At 48.0% G+C, this 4,953-nt stretch overlaps 1 non-coding gene across 1 annotated transcript; it reads right to left on the reverse strand.

Annotated features, from left to right (window-relative positions):
- Positions 1 to 2,686: 2,686 nt before the first annotated feature.
- On the reverse strand, positions 2,687 to 2,760 carry TRNAN-GUU. Its single transcript has one exon. It is a non-coding gene; the product is annotated as a tRNA-Asn (tRNA).
- Between the last annotated feature and the right edge of the window lie 2,193 nt (positions 2,761 to 4,953).

Here is a 4,953-nt window from a genome sequence, read left to right on the forward strand (position 1 = left end):
AAAAAAAAAAAAAAATGAAGAAGAAGAAGAAAAGGAAAAAAGGATGACTTGCCTGGGCAGTGCAGAGATGCTGTCTGCGATGGGGTTTGGGGGGTTGGGGGTGGTGGTGGTATGGGGGTGGAGGTGTTAGAGCCCCCTTTTATATGGGGCTGCAGGGGGTAGGCAAATCCCACAGCTCCCCTGGAAAGTTAGGGTCTTTGGGTGTGAACTTCTCAGGGGGCTGGGGCTAGTCAGATCCTTTGTGTCTTTGTCTTAGGAGGGTAGGTGGAGGAGGAGGGGAAAGGGTTCTTGTGTGGCTGTGTTAGTCCCCCCCCCCCCAACAAAGAGCATGCCAATTTGTTTCATGGAAAAATACCTTATATTCATAAAGTAGAAAAATTCCATCAAACTAGTGGGCATTCTAAAGGAAACAATCGTGGTTAACACCATTTAAAGTGGAAACAGAGGCAATGGTTGGTTCTATGAGAAAATCTGAAAGGAAATACAGAATATACACGTAATAGGTGGAAACAGAGGCAAAATCTTCCAGATTTTCTCATAGAACCAACCTCTGTTCTGGCCTCTGTTTCCACTAACAATGCTTATCAGCAAGGGAAACAAAAGAAAGTAATTAAGCACCATTAAGTAAATCTGAGTCATTCCTCGATGCCCTTTTGTGTCTGACAGGACATTCTCTTTCCAGAGTGGATGAGATATAACAGTGGATGCCATATTGCTTTTCATTCATTTTTAGTACGGTCTGAACTTCCTTCATGTTCTGGACATTATTCAATTTGAGTTGTATAGTTGTAAGAAGTGCTCATGTTGCTGATTCTATCGGTTATTTGTCATGATATAAACCTCTTCCCTCCTTTCTGTAGTGCGATTTGAACAATCTCTAAGGGACATTTATTTGAATTTCTTCAGCTGTTTGGAAACTTTGAGTATACCAATGAAAGAAAGCTGCCCCTTGAATGCAAGCAATTCAATTTTCTTTCTGCACTAAGATCCCTTTTAGGTATGTATAGTAATTTGTTAAAGCCAAGAGTTCCTATATGGAATGGGGTGGGGGCAGCGGCCATTGTGTATTAAGATCATCCTTGTTACACAGAGACAGGCCGCTCTTGCAGGTACTGACAACTATTGGGCCCATAAGATTTCTACCAAAGATTGCAAAGATAAGATGTGAACCACTTTTCATTACTGTAGTCACAAATAACAGGAAACACCAGAATTCTCCAGGCAATAAACAGACGATCAAAAAAGACTCACAGACTAAATTTAGCTGACATGCACCACCAATCAGAGAATGAATACCTGTCAACCACCACTCAAGAGAGATTGTCCTCCGAAGTTCTCCTCATAACATCGAAACCAGAAACCCACACCGATGCCACTGATGGGAGAACATACTGATGGAAAACTGAGAGAGGGAGAAAAGGACTTGTCCAATAACCATAGATAGTATATAAATGCCAAAGAGCTCAATTTCTGCCCATGAAAATCCATAGAAGAAACCAGGGAACCGGAGCCAGGGTGCAGGCCTGCACCAGCTGCCTGTCAAATGCAGGATTCTATTGGCTCCAATGTCAACAGAATAGAGCCTCAGGTGGACTAAGTTTTATACAACAACCCTACTGAAATCTGTCCAGGAATACTATAGAGACAGTTATCCGCTTACTGATTCATCATGGTAGAGGAGGGAGAGCCAGGACTAGACTGTTTTCATCAAATAAAAGCAAAACCAAGACTTAAGAACAAAAGAGGGAAAAAATGTCTGGGACTGGCAAAAAGCTACCAAAGAGGTCTCTCTGGCCCATCTCCTCTGAACCCGTGTGACTTGGTCACCAGAAAAGTATGAAAGATATCGGAGGACTTTAAAATATGTTCCAAGTGCAGCTGTCCAACACAGCGAACAGGACACCTGGGTGTACTGTCGGCGGTGGCCTTCTGTTGTACTTCCCCCAGGTTAAGGCAGGGGGCACCACTTCCCTTAGTAGGCTATCACAGACGGAATACATAGGAAGTTTTGTCATGCTGTCAAGTAAGTGAAGAAAGGGACATTGACAGAGTTGAGAAATAAATGGCAATTTGATTTGGTACCCCTCCTGTGGAAGGTACATTTGCAGAATTTACTAAAATTAGAAGACCTACGTAAACACTGTAAGGTAGCAACTGCACATCCAGTTCTCTACCCTGCAGGAGGGACTGAAGGTTTGTGTACAAAAATGATGATGGCAGCATCATTTAAAAGCAAGAAAGGGACTGCGCTTCAAATACATTCCGAAAAGGATTGAATAAATCACACGCATATTGAGGAAGAAATGCCTTCCCCCACCCCCTAAAATAATGGAGAGGATAAGTATGATGACGAACGATCCCACTGGTCACAACATCGTTGAGAGGTCAATCACTCAATGCAGGCACATCCTGGGGGCTCGGCCTCCTTTGACAAATGAACAAAAATTGAGGGACATAAAAGTCGCTTTACCCGGCCCAGCCTATATATAAAGGTCAGAATAAATTTCCCGCAATTTCCGAGTGTGTGAGCCTGTGGCCCCAGCAGGTAGAGCCTGTGAGAATGGAGTCCTGGGGGTGGGGTGGCACCGGACAGGTATCAGTTATAAATTTAACGCGTAGGAGGTCGGGAGGTGGTCATCTCGAAGGTGTGTCACGCAGCAACCGCCCGTTAAAACGCCACAGCTCGCGTCCCTGGGTGGGCTCGAACCACCAACCTTTCGGTTAACAGCCGAACGCGCTAACCGATTGCGCCACAGAGACGGGGCCGGGTAGTTGCTCCGGACTCCCCAGCAAGTGAGGCCTCAGACCTCGCGGGCCCCGTGCTCTCCGCACTCGGGGTCCGCCTTTCAGCACCACTTGAGCCGGCTCCCAAGCCTTGGCAAACCGGAGCGATGAGAGCGAGGAGTGGCGATGATCCTGGCGTTGGAACCCCGCGCGGTGGGGGGTGGTGGGGGGGACTCTGAAGCCGGAAGGGCAGCCGAGCGGCCCTCGTCCCGCCTCGCCCCTCGCCCGCTTCCGAAGCCCCCGGGAGCGCCCGGCTCCGCGACCCGGCCCGAGCCGCGTGGAGCCCGAGGGCAGCTGAGCGTCCTGTGGGCTCGGGCGCCGGCTCCCGCCGCTCCCTGCGCCGCCCGCGCCCTCCGCACCGGGTCGCTTTCGGGCCGCCGTGGAGCTGCCGCTGCCTTCTTCAGCACGGGCGCTCCAGGTGGGCAGGGATCGCGCTGGCGGTCGCTCCTGGGGCCCCTCGCCCAGAGCAGGGTCTGGCTCTCAACCGGGGCGGTGCCGCGTTAGGGCTTGTGGAATTAAACCGTCGTGGTCTTCAGCTGTCAGGCGGTTGAAGAACCCTGAGAAGGGACACCGCGAAAGTTTTCAAAGGGCAAGTTCTTCCGAAGAGGGTGTTACTCGGGTTGATTTCTCAGCGTCCCGCGCCCACGGGAAAGGCCTCCGGGGCCACCTGCAGGCCGTGCGTGGGGCGGGCGGCCGGGACCCAGGGAAAGGCCAAGGGGGAGGGGAGGTGTGGCGTGGCTCAGGTATCCAGGCCTCCCTCCTAAGAGGCTTGTGCAGGGGCGCAGGCCGGATTTGAGGAGGTGAGAATTGCTTCTTGATGGTAGCAGAATGGTGAGGAAGGGAGGAGAGAACTGAGAGAGAACATGAAAGAGGGGGAAACTCGAGGACCCCTAGCTCCAGAAGAGTAAGATCTCCCAGAAGAGCCACCGAGAAAACCAGGCGTCTGGGATGGAAAGCCTGACATCCTTGAAAGAGTTGGATCCTCACCCTCATTCCTTTTGGCAAAGGAGTTGCTCTCCTTGTTTGTTTGTACAACTGTTTGTGTTTATTAAACAAATAAAACCCCTTCCATGTACTTTTGAAATTATTTCTCTTATTTTACGATAACGATTAATGCTGCAGTCATCATTCTTGCACACATACTCTTAGGCACTCGCGTATTTCCACAGGGTAGAGTCCTGGAGAGCATTTGTCCTATCATAGTATTTACATTGTTTTTATACTATTCCATTTTCTTTCCTTTGATGGCTTGTTAGCTAGAACCCTTTCATTTGCTATTGCAGCGACTGCCTTTGGGTTTATAGAACACTTTCCTAATTTACCACAGTTTGCCTTCCAAGTGACAAACTTCCCTTTCTGGCCTTTATGCTAGTGTTGCTGTGCATTTTCATTTTATGCACATCATAAACTCCACAATCCATTTTTTGTTTAGCTGGTCAAATGTTGTTAAACAGCTTAAATGCTCAGAAAATCACTGGTATCTTTAACCACATAAATAACCATTTCCAGTGTTCTTCATTTCTTTGTGTAGGCCCAGATTTCTATCTGCTAGCCTTTCCCTTCTACCTGGAAAACTCCTTTAATGTTTCTTGTAGTGTGGGTCAGCTTTTGTATGTCTTTAAACGTCCTTATTTCCTTCACATTTTGGAAAGATTGTTGGTTTTAGCAAAGAATTCTAGGTTACCAGGTTTTTTTGTTTGTTTTTTGTTGTTCCCTCAGTACTTTCTTTATTTGACACAGGGTCTCCTGCTGTTGCTGGGGCTAGAGTGCAGTGGCGTCATCACAGCTCACTGCAACCTCCAACTCCTGGGCTCAAGAGATCTCCCTGACCTAGCCTCCTGGACCATGCCCAGCTAAGATTTGTGTTTTTGCAGAGACAGTGTCTGGTTGTGTTACCCAGGCTGGTTTGCAGCTCCTGGCCTACAAGCAATCCTCCCTAAGTGCTGGGATTACAGGCCTGAGCCAGCCGGCCTCTCTCAGTACATTAAGGTTGTTGTCATTTGTGAGGATTTGTCACTTATACATATCATCCTTTTTTCCTGTTTTTGAAAAAGTAGCATGACATGGGCTTCTTGTGCTTGCTCTATAATTTTTAGAATGTGTCTTTAAGTTTTAAATATTCAAATGAAAGTATTTGGCCAGCTGAGGTGGCTCAGGCCTGTGATGCTA

This window comes from Otolemur garnettii, unplaced genomic scaffold, assembly GCF_000181295.1.
Source record: "Otolemur garnettii isolate 467f Iridium unplaced genomic scaffold, OtoGar3 scaffold01068, whole genome shotgun sequence".
Taxonomy (NCBI): domain Eukaryota; kingdom Metazoa; phylum Chordata; class Mammalia; order Primates; family Galagidae; genus Otolemur; species Otolemur garnettii.